The sequence below is a fragment of the Chinchilla lanigera genome, unplaced genomic scaffold (assembly GCF_000276665.1).
Source record: "Chinchilla lanigera isolate Chin_1 unplaced genomic scaffold, ChiLan1.0 scaffold00008, whole genome shotgun sequence".
In the NCBI taxonomy this organism is placed as follows: domain Eukaryota; kingdom Metazoa; phylum Chordata; class Mammalia; order Rodentia; family Chinchillidae; genus Chinchilla; species Chinchilla lanigera.
The window spans coordinates 31,443,361-31,465,461 of NW_004955409.1; positions in this window are offsets into that span (position 1 = coordinate 31,443,361).

Sequence of the window (22,101 nt, forward strand, 5' to 3'; positions counted from 1 at the left end):
CTCTCTCTCTCTCTCTCTCTCTCTCTCTCTCTCTCTCTCTCTCTCTCTCTCTCCCCCAACTACCCACCATCATGCCATAAGCACTTTCCCTCTGCCATGCTGCCCTCTGCCTTGGAGTCACCGGACTGCAGATTGAAACCTCTACAAACTATGAGTCATAAAACTTTTACTCCTTTTGAATTGTGGGTGTCAGTATTGTGTCTCAGCAATGAAAAAAATAACTAAGACAACCATTGTGTGTGTGTGTGTGTGTGTGTATGTGTGTGTGTGTGTGTTCCTGTAATCTCAATTTTAATCCATTGGGTTATACAGCTATTCTAGTGCCAGTATTACCTAGTCTTAATTACCATTGCTTTGTGTAAACTTTGAAATCAGAAATTATAAGTCCTTACACTTTGTTCTTCTTTCCCTGCATGGCTTTAACTCCTCTACAACTCTTGAAATTTCCCAGGAATTTTAGAATCAGGTTTCCAATTTCTATAAAGAAGCCAGTTATGGCTCTGATAGAGATTATGTTGAATATCTAGATTAATCTGAGAAATATTGCCATTTTATCAATACAAAGTCTTTTGATCCATCATCTGTAGTTTAAAGTTTATGGTAACTTTATTTCCTTAGTAATTCTTTCATTGGTTAGCACCCATATGCCTGCTGTGCCATGTTATATAAATGTAAGAATATTTTATTTCAGTGACACACTTTCTTTCTACACTATTGACATGTTAAAAGACTGACTTATAAACTTCTGTAGTTGGGGCAGCAGAGAAAACAGCTTCTGGTTGGAGTAATACCTATAAAGTCCATTAACTCCTCTTTTCCTAGAAAAGTCTGTATGTTAAAGGTATTTTTCACATTGGAATATTAGTTATCTATATGCACTGTCAACCAAAGCTAATGAGTACCTCTCAGCTACCTAACATTTTTTTTCCATGTTTCAGCAGTTTTTTTGCACATGCCTACTTGTGTAAAGGATACATGTGTGCAAATTACCATAAAAATTAGACAGGGGTTGGCTTAGTTACTTTCTCATCTTTGAGACAAAATACCCAACACTCAAAGTTAAAGGAGGAAAGTTTTATTTCCGCTCACAGTTTGTAGATGTTTCAAGCCACAGTCTGCTGCTTCCAAGACTGGGGAGCAGAGTAGAGGAGAAACAGCTTGCAGAGAAGGCAGGAGGTAGCAAGCAGCAAGTCTTCCTTTCCTTTTATTCCATCCCAGCTACAAACATTTTGGATGGTGCCACTAACAGCCAGAGTGGGGTGTCTGTCTTCAGTAAACCCATTCAGCCAACACCCAGAACTATGCCATTTCCCATCAATGGGATAACTTTAGTGCCACACGCCCTTGGTCTCAGTGTCACACTCATTAGATCCAGTCAACTCCAGAAAGCCTTACCTATGAGCTCATGAAGCTTTGAGGGGATATCGAGGCACAAGCCATAGCAAGGGTCTGTTTGAGAACTATTTATCAGTTCATGTTTCATAAAACTGATTACTGTATTATGAAAGACTCCATATAGCTTTTGCACATTCTAAAACTACGTAAAGTTTCCTTATCCCTATGTAAATCTCTCATGAGTTCAATTTTGTATTATGCTAGATTTAATAATTTGGTGTCGTATGCCAATTCCTGCCAAAGTAAAACTTGAAATTATGGCTTTCAAGTTGGTATTGTTCATCTTGGTATTGTTCATCTATGAGTTTAATATGTAGTTGGGCTTCTCATTTGAATTTTAATTCTGAAAACAATGTAGCATGCCCACTTTTTCCATCACCTTGACAAGTGAGTGTGCAATAATATGCAGGACTTGTGAGACTTCTGTAGCTGATCTGGAATACAGCAGGCAGGTCAGGAGGAAATCATGATGGTTTGGCACACTGTCCCAGATTGCACTGAAGCTAATGGCACTTGCAAAGTTGGTGGTCTGGTAATTAAGAATCAATCCTCAGCTCATATGTTTGCATACAGTAGTTCACAATGAGAAATCCTAGGTGGTCACTTAAACTTTTGTGGCAAGGAACTTCAGTAGCAAACAGCCAAATTCTTCCCTAAAATATGCGCAAGCAATTCTTGTTGCCTTCAGCAAGCATAAATCTTACCCTAAATGGCACATTTTCCTTTCTCCCTCTCTGAAAATGCTGCAAACAATAATTTCTCATCTTATAATACATTTATAGAGTAAAAAGGATAGAGGTAAATAATGATGAAGGCCAATTCTTGTGTCACTTAAAATGAATATAAAAAGAAACCAGATGATATGACTGATTTATCTCTCTTTGATGCGAGTTTATGTTTAAATAATTACATCTCAGTTGCTTCAGATGTTTTTCTCCTACTCTGACTTGAAAAGCAGCTCTAAATTCTTTCATTTAATTTTAGATTTAAACAACTCTGTTGTTGCTGATAAAACATCAATGTAAACTGGGGTTTTCCTACTACATTATCTAAGTAAATACAAGTTTAAACGTCCACTTATACAGGGAGTTATTTGCTGTTTTGAAATGTCTGGAGGAAAGATCATTTTAATTTCTCAGGTTACCGCTTTGATTCTTTGGTCTACTTTTGAGTAAGTGCTCTAATATGGTAAGCAATTAAACACAGCCCTTTCATACATGGCCTTGTACTTTTTACTGTATATGTTTATCATGTAAAGAGTAGTTCAGATTTCATGTACAAATGATGAAACAAAATAGAGAAAATTAATTGTTACTAATAAAGGAACAGGTAAATCAGTCAATCAAATGAAAATTAATTGTTACTAATAAAGGAACAGGTAAATCAATCAAATATATTCTGTATTTATGGAAATAAAGTCATGCTTCACATGTTAAATTTTATGTCATAGTAAACTTATGTATTATTGCATGAAATAAGTAACTGCATAAAATATTGAGTAGTTCCATGATAGCATAGACACATGGCCTACAGCATTGGATATGGAGGGTAATCAGTAGATGATACACAAAAAGTGCAGCATATTTTTTAGAATGTTGTATTATGGGATTTGGTTTTTTTAGAAAGACCAACTCTCTGTTTGTATAGTGTGGTAGCTAGTAAATCTTTTAGAGCTAAATAGGCAGATATGTTTTCCTATTAACCATACAACAGAAAGTAATTCTGACATTTATAAAATGAGCAAATAGTACATTAAAATATACATTTTATAGAGTAAGAAATGATAGAAAGGTAACTGCAAATTTTCAAAAAACGTGCAGAGTCCATAAAAAGAGAATGTTAACTCCTACTCAGATATCTTCCATTTGAATTATTATACCATACAATTATTCTACATTCAATATTTCACCTTCTCTGATATTTCCTTACTTCTTGCTACTAATTTTAGAATGATAAATTATCTAAACAATTATTGTTTGAGATCTATCATCTTGTAGTTACTATTAAAAAACCTATCCACTTTTATAAGGAATCAGATGTTCATAGATTAAAAAAAAAAGTGATATGCAAAGGTGTATACATACTTCTACCAAGAATAGAAAAAAAAACAATCAAATCTGAACTGAGAAGGTCAAAGAAGTGACTTGCCTCTGTTGTGATAACAACCTTACGATCTTAGTGTCTTAACCTGAAAAGAAGGTTTCTGTGACACGCAGTATGCATCCTGCCTAAGTTGGATCATCATTCTGTAATCCAGACTGGAGAAGTCTCCACCCTCTCATAGCTGTCTCATCTAAAATGCTAGGCTCCAGCCTCACCACAGCAGGAGAGGAGTCCACATTACCTCAACTTATGGGGCAGAGCTAATCAAACCCTTCTTCTCCTCTCACCTTTCCAACATTTTCCACTGTAAGCTGGCTGAAAGATTTAATAATGTTTTTTTTTTTATTTCTACCACAGGTTTCACAAAAGAGGAAGTTGATGTTGGGAATCAAAGACTGAGTCACATTTTGACAAATGGGATTGTGAATAAACACTAGAGATAAAGGAGAGAATGAAAACACAAAGGCGGGAAACTTCCTGGCAAACAATGGAGAGACGTTCACCACTTCCTCTGTGGCTGAGCCTGTTATTTTTTAATGGCTGTTTTTTTAAAACATTTTTTCTACAGTAATAGATACTTTAGTGGAGAGTAGGTTAACCTATCCATAGACTTCTTCATATAGTAGGTTTTCATCTATGAAATATGAAAAAGTGCTTTGTACTATGCGTGGGTTATGCTTCTAAAGGGAGAAAATATGTTCTCTTTTCTCTTTTATTTTCCCCACCACATTTGCTTACACATAATCCAGAGAGTCACTTTTGTTTCAGAACAGACTCTAGCGTTGGCAGAACAAGATGGGAAAAGCTAGGATCCTCAACACCGTGAGCTGATGCATTATTCCTACCTAGTTATGGAGAGAGAAGTAAACTTTTGTCTCACTGGAACTATACTCTTTTGGGGTCACTTTTCACAGCAAGCAAGCATATATCCTAAAATAATCTCTTCTAAGTAATAACCACTCCATCACTTTTTGTGATATACTTTGTAGCTCTATGGCTTTTTGCAAGGGTATGACATCATAATTTAAAGTCACAGTTCAAAAAATTAATCGTGTTTTGAGGGTGAATAATTGGACATTTATTACAATATCAGCATTGGAAGCATAAAAGTGAAGCAGAATGCTTTATTTCAGAGACACCACAGAGGCGTGTAAATGCCTATGCTGTAGCAATGGTGTGTATGTAATGCAATGGTACAGGTTAAACAGAATAACCACCATGGCACTGTGAGAGGCCATGCTTGAAAATATACCAACATGTTGGTGAGAGGTGGCAATACTGTATGATACCAAATGGATAAAGCAGAGAATGAATTTAGTGGTTATAAAAAGAAGAAAACTGTCTGATAATTGAAGAAAATGGAAATAGGAAATTATATTTCCTTTTCTGGAAACCCTGCGGTGGATTCTTCAAGATATGAGATACAAATTTTAGTATACATATGAAAATACACTGCAGGGATGGACAAAATTGAATATGCTCCAGATAGTGAAAGACTACAGTGGAAAGTTTAGAAACATTAGGAAATATATCTAGGAGTTCAGCAGATGAAATACAGAGATCCCCAACATTTGACCTCTGAGAACCAATCAACAGCATAAAATTGGAAATTCAACATTATGGAAATAGATTATTTTCTAACCCTATATATAATACTGAATAAATGTCTTTTTGTAGTAGGTAAACTGATTAATTGGATAATGTTAACTTTATAATGTTCCATGAGACCAATTACCCAGAAAATTTTGTGAGACTATTCATCAGCACAAGTGCTATAAATTCTAAAGTAATAGCAAATAAAATTAAAATTTTATAATTATGTTTTTATAAAGACTCATGTGACTCATTCTGCATAATTCACTTAATATGATGTCTAGAATATAAAAAAACAACCAATTTATTTGAAAAGTCTAGATTATGCATCAGATACAGAGCTTGAAGCATCAAGAAAAAGAGAAATAGTATTGGATTATTTTTCAGTGAACAAGGCACAAACTTGGATTGTAACACTATTGCAGTATGCTGGTAAATCCATCTCTTATTTTGATGCATTATTTTCACTAAAATGTGATACGTATGTATTGTGTATTTTTTTCTAATAGGTATTTTAAACCCTAGGGTTTTTTTGAGTTGCAGAAAAAATTGTTTTGTGCCTCTGGTTGTCATTTCGAATGGCAGTGGCAGGGAGCATGAGGCAAAGCAAACTGATCACAAACAAAATAGAGAAATAAAAAAGGGCCCAGGGCCCACTCTGCCCTTGCAAAGTGTGTCCCCAAATGAGCTAAGGACCTTCCACGTGGCCATCCTCCCAATGCTTTCACAGCAGTGCCACCCTGGGGCCACTTAACCAAACCATAGCAGCCCGCTGGTATAGGGACTTCTAAAACAAAATTAAAATTTTTTCATTACACAGCTCAGCAATTGAGGAAAAGTACATTGGGATGTGGCTGAGGAAAAAAAAAACCCATATTTATAAATATTTTGATTACACATACCCCTAAATACACATTGTATTTCTTGCTTCAACCCACATGAAAACAGAGCTATTGCGCTGAAATTTTCTGCAGTTTGCTTATCACTTTTCTGGAAGGAAGATCATGCATATACCGCCTTGCTCATGTCTCTCATAATTGTACCCTGAGTTATATCATTTATGAGATAGTTGTACTTTTCTTGCAGTCTCTTTCTTCTTTTGAAATTCCTCCAACCCTTAGCACTAATTTTCTTCAAAAAGAAAAGAAACACACACATACACACACCCTCAACCCCCTTGCATTTGTGAGCTAAACAGCAACTTCTTACAGAGCTAATAATATATCTGCATCTAATAAAGCAAAACTACATGTTCTGAAATAAAATTAGAATAATAAAGAACCACTAGATCAGTATTCCACAAACCTTTTCTCTCTGAGGAGTTTATTATAAAGTATATTCTTGGGTGTTAGCCCAAGTGATTCTAATTCATCCTCTCTGGGTAAGGTCTAAAATTTTGCGTAATTAATAAACACCCTGATGATTCTGGTGCAGGTGTTCCAAAGGACGCACTTGAGAAACACTGTGCTGGATTGTAAATTCAGTGAAAGCATGGGTGTCTACCTTTGTGCTCTGAAAGCGATATCTACAATTGAGTATGGTTCTTGACTTCCCCCATCATTGCCATATCAGTAAATAGAAATTGCATTCGACCAGTTGTTCTGACCCAATGTTTTAGAGTCACCCTTGGTTTCTTTCTTTCTTTCCTACTTTATATCCAGTTTCTCAGCAAATCTTGTCCATAGAACTTGCAAAATAAATTCTGAATCTTACGATTTACCGTCTCTGCCATCATCAGTCCAGGGCAAGCTGTCTTGTCATATCTTGAGGCTTTAGGCCTTTAGTCATACTTTTGTTCCCTATAAGGCATTAACACACATTTGGCGACATAAAGTAGCATAAATTTATTCACCTGCAGTTCTAGAAGTCAGAGATCCAAAACTGGCCTCTGGCTAAACTTAGGTGTATATAGGGTAGTTCCTTCTAGAAGCACTGAAGTGAGAATCACTTTCCTTTCTCTTTTGGCATCTACATTCTACCTACAGTTTTTGTCTCCTGGCCTCTTCCTTATATCACACTAATTTCTCATTTCTATTGTCATATTCTGCACCTTTCGTGGTCATGTGTCCACATTCTAGTATTCTAACATAGATGTAAAGAGTGTTAAGATTACATCAGACCACCATGATGGCTCTGGATGCCTCATTATCTCCAAATTCTCAGTACAATCACAGAGACATAGCCCCTTTTGCCATGTAAAATAACATTCACAAATTCCAGAGAATATGACACTGGATGACTTTATTCTTTCTACTATAGTCCATTATAGTCCATTCTCCTTAGAACTGCCAGAATGGGAAAACAAAAAGTCTGGCCACAGTAATTGTGGACTCCAAATCTTCCATTTGGCTCCCATTTTACTCAGAACAAAATGTGAAAGGTCTACTGTATTCTGGAAGCCATGTATGATCACACCCTCTCTAACCTCTCCAGCGATGTCTACTGACATAGTTCCTCATGCACTGTGCGCCAGCCACACTGGCTTCCTTCTTTCTCCTCTAATAATCAAAACACACTTTTACTTCAAAGCTTCAGTGCTTGCTTAACTCTCCGCCTGCAAGTGTTCTACTTCAGGTGTTCCCGTATTGCTTTCTGGTCTTACTCAGTTTATAATTAAATGTCATCTAACTTCAAGTCCTCTCTGAGCACTCCATGGAAATAGCATCTCCTCTTAGTCACCCACAACTTAGCCAGTTTCGTTATTTTTCATAGCACTTTATAGTAATCTGTGTTGCTATAAAGTGCTTGCTTACCATCTTCCCTTTACTTTGATACCAGTATTTTATTCACTGCTCTACTTTTTGCACCTGACAGAAATATACTAAAACATTATTTCCTAAATAATAAATGAATAGATGTCAAATTAATGATTTCTAAAGCAGTATAATCAGATATCTGCCTGAAATCTTTTCATTTTGTTATTTTCTTACTCTTCTATTCAACACCAGTTGTCAGTATAAATTGTCATCTCTTCACCATAAAGCCAGTATCATTTTATAAATTTTAATTATAAATACTAATTATAAGGCAGAACATTATAAGCTTACTTAGATGATTACTTATACTGCTTCTGCAGAAATATATACTCTAAGGTAAAAATAGTGAAATTCTTGCAAATTTTTAAAGTATGATCTCAAGACACTCTTGGCATGAACCTGATTTCAGAAAACACATACCATATGTATTTATAGGTAAATTACCTAGCATGTTTGAATTCATGGGAGGTTGCTCAAATAAACCAACTCTGTTGAAGTAATGACAATAATATTTAGAAGTACAGTAACACTTTACCAGCATTAATTACTCCTCACACTATCATTGCATTATCATCTCTCCTTTACAGATTTGAAACCTAGGGGATAAGAAAGTATCTTGCCTCAGTCACTGAGGAACCTGGTGTTGAAATTAAATCCTGGTGATTTCTGGCTCTTAAAATGTGTATTGAGACCACCAGGGCCACACTCTTCCCTCCAGAGAGAAGATGCAACAACACGGAACTGTACTGAGGCAAAGATGTGAAATGGAACTACTACATAATGGAAATGTCTGGAGAAGAATCTACCACTACTAGCAGAAGCAAACACTATGACATTGCTCTTTTAGAAATCCCATTTACTATCCCCATAAAGGCAGGTTAGGGAAGATGAAAAATAATCTATACGACTTGGAAAATACAACCATCCCATACCTTCACAAAAAGTACACTAAACTTCTTCATTTGATTTGGTGTCTAATAATAGAAAAATATCTTATAACTTACATTCATACCTCTTGAGTAGTCTGCACATCCAGAAGGTGTGAAAAAATCCTGATAAAATTCACTTACATACCTTGAGTATTTGTGTTTACCCAGAAAATTAGGAGTTTAGCATTCTTTCTCATTTGTAGTGTTCAAGAGTTTTAAGGCCTATGGTCTAACTTCAGTTATTAAAATCGTACACAGGCATGTTTCTCCTTTATTAAGCAGTTATTCTTAATACCTTTCCCTCTGAAGACACCCACACTTCTTTAAAAATAAGTTGGGCAAACACTGACTGTGGATGTGTTTTTGTTTTCCTAATGGAATATCAATGGGAGCTGTACACACAGATCAAGTGCTGTACACATATTATTATCTCCAAATAATTAATATTTGTGTATTATTTCCCTTGGGTTGGCTATACATGAATACAGAGGCACTGATAGGACTCATCACAAAATACATGTTAGCTGTTTCCAGGGGTGCCTTTGTAAATACTCCCTGCCAGTGGCTGAAGGAACTGAGGAAGCACCCTGCAGAGTCTCCTCCCAGCCTCCTCAGGGAGTAGCGCTAATTCTATCTTCTCCTATTGGGAAAGCAGCCAAAAGCAGAAGCAGGAAGGACAGCACTGTGGTTCCTAGAGAGAGTAAGGTGCCAGCAGTCAGGAATGCAGGAAAAACATGTGAAATTTGTAAACCAAGGAGAGCAAAAACAGCCTTTATTGCTTCTATTTCTCTATTATAGCCAGTGGCTGGCAGACAGCTTCCAACTTCAGCCTTATGTTTGTACCATGTGTGTGAAACAAAATGAAGGAAGTCACCTGAAGGTGATTTGAGTTCTGGTGACTTGAGTTCTGAGGCAGAGACCACTGCAAGGAGCACCATGACTTCTTTACCCGGTGAAAAGTGTCACATTTCTGCAAGACCTCACCATCCAGCTGGACCACTGCTCATGCTTAACCTTGGAAGTATGGCCAGTAATTTAGTTTTCATTGTTTACAAGAAAATACTCAGCTATTTGTGAAAACAATGATAAGTTATTTAACATAATAGTTTATATACATAGGTCCAATAACAACATGTTGTATAAGATATATTTTTTCTATGAAGTGGAAAAAGCAGATGGTGGAGAGGGAGGGGGAGATACTTAATTCCAAATCAGATTTTCATAAAACAGAGAACACAAAATGTGTCCAATAACCAATCATCTTCCCTAGATAATACTATATTGTTGGAAATAAAATTAATTATCTGTTATATATAAACTCCCTAAACTGGAACATATTTTGAAACAATAGGCCTTTTAATTATGGTATAGAAAGCAATGTGACCTTGAAGAGTTGTTTCTCAACGTTTACCATTAGAAAGGAGAGATTAATATTAAATCTAGTTCGGAAAATACAATTCATCTTTTATTTTAAAGAGAAAAGAACAAATAACAAAATAACAAAAACAAAGACATAAGCAAAACCACAAAAAATATAAAAACAATACAGAATTTCAAAACAAGATGAAAGGAAATCAACAATGGTTATTATAGGAAATCAACAATGGTTGTTGTATTACTTATTGTTATCTTCAAAGTAGTTGCTCAGATTACCAGATATAGACATACAAGATAGATCACACAATTAAACATTAACTGCTCCTTTCAATAAACCAATAGAAATTAGTAGTACAATTATCTTAGCTATCATTTGTGTGTGTAAATATAGATATATATAGATATATATGTAATTTCCTTTTATATTTTCTTTCTTTTCTTCATCTCCCTCTGCCCAGTTGTTCTTTCCTATTAAGCAGTTTCTTTCTCTTTCACAATATCTATTGTATCTTTCAGTTTTGTTTACTCTTTCAGGTTCTTACAATACAGCATTTACATATGAGGGTCTGATTTATTTCACTTATGAGTATGGTCTCTTGTTGCATCCATTTAATTATAAAAAGCCTTAAGTTTATATTTCTTTATAGCTGAGTAACACTCCATTGTATAAGAATACCACAGTTTTCTCACCCACTCCTCAGTTGATGGGTATTTGTGTTGTTTCCAAGATTTTGCTATGACAAATTGTGCTGCAATGAAAATGGGTGCAAATACATCACTGTGGAATGATGTTTTTAATTCTTCTGGGAAAATACCCAGAAGGAAAAGGGCTAGGTTAAATGAGACCTCTAATCCTGACTTTTGGAGGAATCTCCAGACTGATTTCCAAAGTGGTGGCACCAGTCCAGATTGCCACCAACAGTGAAGAAGAGTTCGTTTTTCCCCACAGCCACTCCAACACTAGTTGTTGATTGATTTCTATATGACAGTCATTCTAACTGGGTGAGATGACATCTCAGTGTTGTTTTCATTTTCATCACTCTAATGACAGATGATATTGAACATTTTTTCATGTATTTGATTTCCATTTGTATTTCTTCATCTGAGAAGTGTGTATTTATCTCAGATCTGCATTTTTTGATTGGGTCTTTGAATTTTGGGGATCTGAGATTTTCAACTCTTTACATGTTACAGATATAAGTCCTTTACCTGATGGACAGTTAGCTAAAATGTTTTCCCACTCTGTGGGTTGTCTTTTCACTCTTTTGGTGATTTCTTTTGAAGTACAAAAGCTTTTCAGTAGGATGACATCCCAGTTGTTGACTCTTTGAAGTGTTTCCCGAGCAGTTTAGGTTCGTTCATGAAGACTGTCTGTACTCCAACATCTTGAAGATTCAAACCTACTTTTTCTTCTAGTAGATTTAGTGCTTCTGCTTTAATATTCTATTTATTTATTTATTTGTTTATTTATTTATTGTTGAGACAAGGTCTCATTATGCAGTTAAAACTGTTCTTCAGCCCACTTTGTAGCCCAAGCTGGTCTTGAACTCACAACGATCCTCCTGCCTCAGCCTCCAGAGTGCTGAGATTACAGGCATGTTCCACCACACCCAGCCAGCATTAATATTTAAATCTTTGGTCCATTTTGACTTTAGTTTAGTGCGTGCTGATAGACATGGGTCTAGTTTTATTCTTCAGCATAAAGACAGCCAGTTTTTCCAGCACCATTTATGAAAGAGGCTAGCTTTCTTCCAGTGAGCATGTTTGGCCCCTTTGTCAAAGATAAGGTTGCTGAGCATGTTTATAGTTGTGTCTACATCTTCTAATCATTTCCACTGGTCTTCAGATCTATCTTTTTGCAACTACCACGCTAATTTTATAACAGTAGCTTTGTAGTGTACTTTCAAGTCAGGGATTGTGGTGCCTCCTGACTTGTGTTTATTACCCAGGATTGCCTTTGCTATCAGAGGTCTCTTCTGGCTCTAGATGAATTTTAGGAGTATTCTCTCTACTTCTGTAAGGTATGCTAATCGCATTTTGATCAGGATTGCATTAAATCTGTAAAACAAATTTGGAAGTATGGCCATTTTCACTATGTTCATTCTTCCTATCTTTGAGCAAGGGATATCCTTCCATTTTCTTATACCGCTTTGATCTCCTTTTTCAGAGTACCTTAATTTTCAATATATAAATCATTTACTTCCTTTGTTAGATTGATTCCTAAGTATTTCAACTTTCTGGATGCTATTTTGGAGGATGTGCTTTCCCTAATTTCTTCTCAATAAATGTGATGTTTGTGTGCAAGAATACTATGGATTTTTGAGTATTAACTTTGTATCCAGCCACACAACATAATTTGGTTATTAACTCTAGGAGCCTTTGGTGGGATTTTGGGAGTCTTTTATGTAGAGTCATGTGTGAATAATGATAATTTCACTTCTTCCTTCCCTATCCTTATTCCTTTTATTTCTCTCTCGGGCTGGGGATTTAGCTCAGTGGCAAAAGCGCCTGCCTGGCAAGCGCAAGGTCATGAGTTCGGTTCCCGGTACCGGAGAAAAACCTTTTATTTCTCTCTCTTGCCTACTTTCTCTGACTAATATTTCCAGAAATGTGTTGAAAAGGAGTGGTGAGAGTGGACATGCTTGTCTTGTGTCTGGTTTTAGAGTGAAAGCTTTCAGTTTTTGTCCATTTAGTATGATGCTGGCTGTTGGTTTGTCATAGATGGCTTTTATCAGATTGAGGTAAAGTCCGTCTATTCCAGTTTTCTGTAGGGTTTTTATCATGCATGAGTTGTGGACTTTATCAAAAGTTTTTTCAACATCTGTTGAGATGATCATGCGATTTTTGTCTCTGGCTCTGTTGATCTTATGTATTACATTTATCAGTTCGTATATGCTGAACCATCCCTGCATTCCTGGGATAAATCCCACCTGGTCATGGTGTATAATCTTCTTGATGATTTGTTGAATTCTGTTTGCCAGTATCTTTTGACTATTGAGGATTTTTGCATCTATGTTCATTGGGGAGACTGGCCTGTAGTTCTCTTTTTTGGTTATATCTTTCTCTGGTTTTGTTACCAGGATAATACTTGCTCCAGGAAAGAGTTAGGGAGTATTTCTTCCCTTTCAATTTCATTAAAGGTTTTGAAGACTGTTAGCATTAGATCTTCTCTAAATTTCTTACAGAATTCAGCAGGGAATCCACCAGGACCTGGGCTTTTCTTTGTTGATAAGATTTTAATCATATTTTCAATCTCTTTAACTGATATTGGATTATTCAGAATTTTTATAGCTCCTTGATTCAGCTTTGGTAATTCATGTGTATCTATGAATAAGTCCATTTCTATTGTGTTTTCCATCATATGAGAGCAAAGATTTTCAAAGTATGTATTGATGATCTACTGAATTTCCACAGGATCTCTATTGAATTCACCCTTACCATTCCTCAGTGTATGAATTTGAGTCGTTTCTTTCCTTTTCTGATAAGGTTGACTAAGGGTTTACCCATTTTATTTATTTTTCTCAAAGAATCAACTCTTCAGTTCATTAATTCTTTGTATTATTCCTCTTGGTTTCTACTGCATTCACTTCTGCTCTGATCTTTATAATTTCCTCCCTTGTATGGGCTTTGAGTTTGTCTTGCTCTTCTTTTACTAGAAGCTTGAGTTGTAACATTAGATTGTTTATTTGTGCTCACTCTATTTTCCTGATGTGAGAATTCACTGCTATAAATTTCCCTCTGAGGACTGCTTTCATTGTGTCCCATAGGTTCCAGTATGTTGTATCTGCATTCTCATTTAGCTGTATATACTGTTTAATTTCCTCCTTTATTTCATTTGTGACCCCTCGGTTGTTTAGGAGGGTATTATGTAATTTCTATGTATTTATGGAGTTTTTGTGTTTTGTTTTGCCATTAATTTCTAATTTCTTTAATTTCTAATTTCATTTTACACATTTGATAATTTCAATTCCTTTGCATTTACTTAAGCATGTTCTGTGGGCTAGTATATGGTCTATTTTAGAGAACATTCCATGTGCAGCTGAGAAGAATGTGTATCCTGATGATGTTGTATAGAACAGTCTACAAACATCTGCTCAGTCCATTTGTTCACAGGTTTAGTTCTGTTCTGTTATTCCATGGCTGATTTTTTTGTCTAGTTCATCTATCTCTTTGTGACAATGGGTTATAGAGGTCTCCCATTACAATTGTGTTACTGCTTATTGATTTTTCAAGTCTATTAATAATTGCCTTATAAAGTTGGGTGCTGCTTCATTTGGTGTATATACAGTTATAATTGTTATCTCTTCTTCTTGAAGTTTCCTCCTAATAAGTACGTAGTGACCTTCTTTATCACTTTTGATTATTCTTCATTTGAAGTTGATATTGTCCACACAATGAATAGCTTCTGCAAAGTGAATAGCTACTCCTGCTTTTCTCTGGGTTTCTGTTGCATGGAAGATTGCTTTCCATCCTTTGATTTTCAGTCTATGAATTTCTTTTTGTGTTAAATATGTTTCTTGTACACAGCATAATGTTGGATCTTGTTTCTTGATCCACCATGCCAGTCTGTTTCTTTGATTGATGAACTGAGGCCATAAACTTTGATGGTTATAACTGATAAATATTCACTTATCTTGGTTATAGTGTTTTTCTGCTATTGCTTGCATGCTTTTCCCCCTTGTTTAATCTTTGCCCTTCCTGGTGGTTTCTTTGTGTTGTGGTACTTGGAATTGTGGTCATTTTTATCTCTGTCTAGAATATCTTTTAGTACTCTTTGTAGCATTGGTTTGGTGTTCATAAATGTCTTCAGTTCTTTGTCACACAAGTATCTTATTTCTCTATTAATTTTGAAAAATTTTTGCAAGGTACATCAATCTGGGCTGTTATTTATTTTCTTCCAGGACTCTACATACTTCACTCCCAGCTCTTCTTCCTTTTTTTTTTTTTGGTTTTTCTCTGGTACCGGGAACTGAACTCACGACCTTGCGCTTACCAGGCAGGCGCTTTGCTGCTGAGCTAAATCCCCAGCCCCCTCCCAGCTCTTCTTGACTTGAGGGTCTGTGTTGAGAAGTCTTCTGTGATTCTGATGGGCTTTCCTTTATCGGAAATCTACTGATTTTCTCTAACAGCTTTTATTTTGTTCTTGTGCTAAATTTCTGGAATCTTTATTGTATGTATTGGTGTAGATTTATTTTAATCAAGAATGTTTGGAGTTCTAAATGCTTCATTTATTTTTATGTCAAATTCTTTATCCACACTGGGGAAGTTTTATGTCATTATTTCTGTGCAGAGTTTTATTTATGTCATTTGTGCTGTCTCCAGCTTTTCCTTTGAGTCCAAACAATCTTGTGTTATTCTTCTTTGCTTCACCTTGTAGCTGGTAGATTGACTTTTCATTGTCTCTTGCTAATGTTAAGATATCTTTCTTTTCGATATCACTGTCTGCAATTTTGTCTTCAAGGTCTGAAATTCTGTCCTCTCCTTCTTTCAATCTGTTGCATATGCTTTCAGGGGAGGTTTTAATCTTTTGGGTTTCTATTTGGATCTGTTTCATGGATTCCATGTCTTTCAGATTCCTAGGCATTAGTTGTTTCCACCATTTTTCTAAGATCATCTATTCTTTTTTCTGTGTCTTCTCTAATATCTTTGATTTTTAAGCATCATCGTTTTTTGTACCTGAGAGAATACTTTCTCCATATCCTTTTTTCCTTTTTTTGTACTTTTGCTGCTACCATTTCAGAATGTTCTGGTGTTTAATTTCAAATTTCATCTATCTGCTTGAGTTCTGGGCTTTTCCTGAGTGGGCTGGGGATCTGGGGTTGCCTTTTGCTTCTGCACTGTGTCATTTTCTGGTTTCTCTTTTATGCTTTGTTTTCTATGTTGATACTTGCCAGTTTCTTAAGATATATAGCTTTATCACTTGTATTTAAGTTTCCCAGAGGGTATCTGGCTTCAGGGACATCTTTTAGATGTAGGTGGTTTCTCATAGCTATCCTAAGGCCCTAGCTTCCAAGTTTTTAAAAGATCCAAGATTTCAATTTGGCTCAGCTCCTAGTCCTTCCATACTGGACTGTGGTGGTGATCATGAAGTCACACAGTCACAGTGTCATCATACAGGGGAAAAAAAATATTTATAACATGTATGACATCCTGGCTAGGGTAGTACAGTTAGTAATAACAATAATTTCAAAGGCAGCTTAACTACTGATAGACTATGTTCATCATTAACCTGTTACCTCTGACCACAGGAGTAAACTCTAAAATTTTGTAAGAAATTGAACATATACTGTGTACTTGTATGCACTGATTTTGCCCTTTGGTGATTTTACCTTTCTGTTTGGAACAGAGGCATTAAGGTGGTTAGGGGATAGGCTAAAGTGATGAGTGAGGTCAAATATAGTAGAGTCGGGGCTGGAAATTAAAGGATGATCTCCCAAGTTTTGGGAAACTGTTATATAAGAATTATCTAAACTGGAACATATTTTGAAACAATAGGCCTTTTAATTATGGTACAGAAAACAATATGACCTTGAAGAGCTATTTCTCAATGTTTACCATTAGAAAGGACAGGTTAATATTAAACACAGTTTGGAAAACACAACAATTCTTTAAACAGCTGAAAATTCAATTCACAGTTATGAAAATGCTAAATAGAAGCTCATTTACATACACAAATATATAAATGCCACAATAGAGGTGGCATTTTTCTCCTTAAACATGTTGCTAAAATAATCCATAAAATGAAAGGAAATCAATATGAAAAAGATTCTTTTAAAATTAAAATTTCTCCATTCCATGGTAACAATGTATTATAAAGTTAAGTAGCAATCATACATGTAATTAAAGCAATAATTATATGTATATTTAGATCATCAATATACAGCCCTCATTTGTTTAACAGGAAACATAAAATATTGGGAAAATGAGAACTTTTATGATGTTTTTCTTTATTATTCTGAGCTTTAATCTTATATCTCCAACTGTAGAAGTTTTGTAACTAAATTTCAGTTTAAAATTCCAGGAAAGAAAATATTTAGGAAGCAGAGAATTAATTCAAAGAGGATAAAAATAAGAGCTGTGTCATATTTCTAAAGCAAAGAATGAAGGCATGAAAATTTATCCACAATTTCAGACTTTTACATGAAAAATCCTTAAAGAAACAGCAGAAATTTGAAAAAAAAATGGTATCACAGGAGCTGAAATGTCTTTTCTTCATTTTGACCTTTTCTGGATGATAATCAGACCACCAAAGTCGAATTTACTCCTACTGATCTGAAGCTCTGTCACTTCTGTAATGTGGAAAGGAGCTGCTCTTCCTTGGTTTCCTGGGTTCTGACAGAGAAGGGGTCTCAAGGCCATGAAGCTAGAGAGCTCCTGAGAAGTCTCTCTTCCTGGAAAGGATGGCTCTAAGCACCTTCACAATGCTGACAGCTTGGCTGGTGGACTGAGAAACCATGAACTCCAGGATAAAACTGTCCTAAACGACCTCCTAAGTTCTAAGAAACAGCCAGTATAAACTCTAAAGACTGAAACCAGAATTCAAATCAGAGATCCTTGAAGATAAATATTGAGTTACCTCATCTGTCAATAACTCAGGGTTTTTTTTCTTTCTTTGTAAAAATTTGGAGAATACTAGGATGTATTTTCTATATGTTACTATTCCATTACAGTGGTACCTATCATGTAAAGAATTAAGTTTGTGAACTGAGGTACCACTATATTTCCTTATTTAGTGGAATAACAGTATGGTGTGATCTTATATACTTCCCAGTTTTGCATACACTGTATAGTATAACAAATAACTGTAGACAAGGTAGGAACCTTAGACTCATTATAACACAAGTTGATCACAACACACCTTAGGAAGCTGATGCTTAGAGATGAGAGGTGACTTGCCCCAGAACCCTGTTGTAAAAATGAGAACATTTCAAGGCTAAAATTTAACACCACCCTCAACAACCATTAAGTGATTTGAGAGGTTGCTGTTGCAGTGGATTATGAATTAACTCTTCTTGCTCACTCTGTTTTCATCAGTGGAAGTAATCTTCATCTGTGCTAACTGAGGGGTATATGAAACTATGCAACACTAACAGAAGGTTCTCATAATCTATTTGTGCTTGTGTTTAAGTCAGATGATAGGGTCAAGAACACACACAAGGTGCCCACTGGCATATGAGGTATTTTCATATCATTAAACACACCTATAAAGTTATTATTTAAAAGTAGAATTAATATTCCCACAGGTACAGGAAAGCCTGAATTAGTAATAGACTGCTCAGGGTTTGGATAACACTTTCAGTGACTGCCACCATGTGAACATTAAAACCATTACTGTTTATCTTGTTAAAAAATGAAGCCCAGTTCTTTGGAGACCTTGCATGCTGTAAAATGAATGATGGCTATCTGCTTAACAATTAAAGATGTTTGAGTAGTATAAATTAAATACAAAAATAAAACAGGACTGAGGAGAGTGGACTCAAGCGACCAGCATCCCAAAACTATCAGATAAGACAGAACATTTGCAAGTTTTCCTTTCATTTGTTCTTCTGCTCCATTCTGCACTATTGTCACACATTAAGGAGAGATATTATGGCATACTCTAACTTGATGAAAATTAAATATGTAAGTAACACTTTGCTTCAAAAGTAAAAAGGACACAGAACAGAAACAAGTTCTATTTGTATCTAATAATTTATTTTATTTTATTTTTTAATTTTTATTTTAAAGAGCATAGTACAGATAAAAGAACAATAGCAAAATACAAGCAAAACAGAGCAAGGACATTAAAAGTGATATGGGATTTCAAACCAAATGATAGGGATTAACAGTGGTTGTTATATCACATATTGTTATCTTCAACGAAGTTGCTCAGATTAGCAGATGTAAGAATAGAAGATTAATCATAATAATTTTTATTAGTAAATTAGAATCGGTAAGAACAGATGGACTTTTGTGATACAAGATATAGAGACAAAACACATAAAAATGTCTACCAAAGCACTGCAAATAACTCAAAATATTCAACTTCAAATCTTTTATCCTTTCTTCCTTTCTTTCATTTCTTCTTCTTGATCTTCTTTATCTTTCTTCTTCTGTGCCTTTTTCAAATATTTGCTACACTGGTATTCATGAAATCTACCAAATAATGTCGAGTAGTGTGTGGTACCATCAATAAGACATGGTCAGCTGGAAGTAGCAACCATGTAGATAAGGTATGAACAAAGATGAATAGAACCACAGAGGACACAGGGACCCCATCTGAGACTGAAGAAGGCTAACGGGGGCTTCAAATGCCAACATGAGTTGAATACTGAAAGGTAACAGAATGGACATATCCCAAGTAAAAGGAATTCTTCTTATAAACCTTCTCAAAAGGTCAGAGTTAATCTCCACCTCCATGTGCTACATCAGTATTTGCGTGGCTCTAGGACTTGGAATGCTATCCTTCCACAACTGCTCTGCAACCAATGTGCTGAGAGTTGCGTCAAGCCTTGCTCATTCAAGAGAGAATATACCTTGCAGATCCTTTTTCTCATAGTAGCAGTAGGACCTATTGGCTTCCTAATTTGCTCTTCTCAGGAAATGAGGCTTGGGAAGACAGACAAAAAAGGAGAATTGATTATTGTCTGTAGCTAAGTGTGAATCAATCTATGGACCACTACTATGGATTTAGCAGAAACTTGGGAGGAAAGTAAGCAAACATCCAAGAGAGTTGCTAATTTTCTCAAATTTAGCACTCCAGTAGTGGTTGCCTTTAGTTTGTTAGAAAATATAAAAGAAGGAAGAAACTTTCAATTGTCAAAATTTAAGAGTTCTCTGGCCATAGTTGACAACACACTATGTGAATCTAAAATTGGTTTCACTCAGTCCTAACTTATAGAAGATTCTAAAGACTTTGTGAGCCAAATTGTCTACTCTCCTAATTCTATGATGCTTTCAATAAATGTAAAATAAGAGTGGTAGTGAGGAAATTTTAGATAGCCTTATAAGTTATGTGTTATAGTAGAATAGCCACACTCACAGCTAGGATCTGTAATAGTATCTGGAACATAGTAAGTGCTAAATAAATATTTATAAATGAACAAATGAATGTGATCAAAAGGGATATAGAAATTTCCTAGTGCCATCTTGTTTCCTTGGACATTAGTTTAACATCAGAACCATGGAAGTAAATGGAAAAGAGTTGGAACTAGTAAGTTTTCTGTCTGAAAAATAAAGCGTCTTGCACTCTGCTTGGACAAGAATCATAGCACAGAGGCACTCAAAGGATGAATAAATTATAGAGAACAGGAAATGGAAAATTTGAAGGGAAGTGTTTGTATTGATGAGAAGATAGAAAAGCAAAAAGAGAACACATGAAGGATTTTTTTTAAAAAATATGTTAAATCTTTATGATAGTATCTTTTTTATTTTGTATATATATACAAAGGAATCTAAGGATCACTTTTTTAAAAAGATCTCAATCTAATCTCTTAGACTTTAATAATTTTAAAAACTACTTGTAAAGTGTTGTCTTCATAGCCACAAATGATAGATAGAGAGAAAGATAGATAATGGATTAGATAGATAGATAGATAGATAGATAGATAGATAGATAGGCAAAATTTTCAGGATACTGATATACCCGGCATTGTAAACAACTTCTGGCAGTGATTATACAGATTTGTGATATTGTGATATTAGAAAAATGGCAGTCTTCTTGAAAGTTATTAGATACCTTCAGAGAGAGGATGAGTTGGTGTAGATGTCTTAGGATATAAGAAGGTTTTGTTGCCCCAGTATTTTTTCTCAGCGATGAAAAATAGAGCTTAGCCTCTTTCAAGGGAATCTTTGCAAAGAAAAAACAAATCAAAGCAGAACAAAACAAGTCAGACTCCTAGCAGATGTCTACTTTTATTTGCTTAGAATTCAGATTCTTGTATTTAAACAGCAAAGAACTTTTGACTCTCCTTTGATCACCAGTCGCTACCATGAGGTCCATAAATAAAATTAAAACTCTTAGAAATTAAAGAAAAACACTTGGAAAGTTTACTGTTTGGTAACACTTTTGGGGTGGGAACATGGAGTTAAGGGGACTACCTAGGATCAGTATGGAATATCCCTTTGGAGATGCTAAGCCGTCTCTGAAGATGAACCAGCAAGAAGAAAGGGGCATTGCTCCCTGCCGAGTAACTCTCTTTGTGTGAGATCTTATATTAATCAAATAATCATAACAGCACAATGCAATGAATTATCACAGTAAAATTGTAAAAATGTTCTTAAATGGTAAACATTTTTAGGTATTATTAAGGCTAAGCAAGCCCTGTCAGTTAAGATGGAGGATAAAATTTGTACAGTGATGGAAACCTTCTGATGTGCTAAAGCTATTTGCTTATAGGAAGCTGACTTTCTTGGAAAACAAATTTCTTTAAAGCCAGAAGAGTCCAAGAAAGCTGAGTTGATTCATCCAGACTGATAACTCTAGGTAGCATCTTTTGGTTACCTTTTTGGGTTTTGTACCTGAGCAAGTAGAGACATAAACAATTAGTGCTTTAAGATTGAAGTGTTTTGAAGTATCTCTCTGTATCTGTCTGTAGGCCTGTCTCTGTTTCTGTCTGTCTTTCCATCTTGCTTCTCCTTCACATACACACACAGGACAATGCAACAGTAACAACAAAATTAAAAGGGAACTAGAATTCTTGCTCTTCAATTAGAATGTATGAACTTTGGAGGTTAAATAATATGTAGAAATCATGTCTTTTCCGTTTATTGGTTCTGCGATAATTTTTTTCTGGTCCTCACTTTCCTCACTTGTCTAAGTAGAGCTAAAGACATTTTTATAGTATTTGTAAAAATTAGAAGCAAAACATGTCAAAAGGTACCCACGATGCCAATAATTATTATGACTTTACCAGAGACTTTGTCTGATTTAAGCAATAAAATGTATCAATCTCTTTAAAAATATTTTT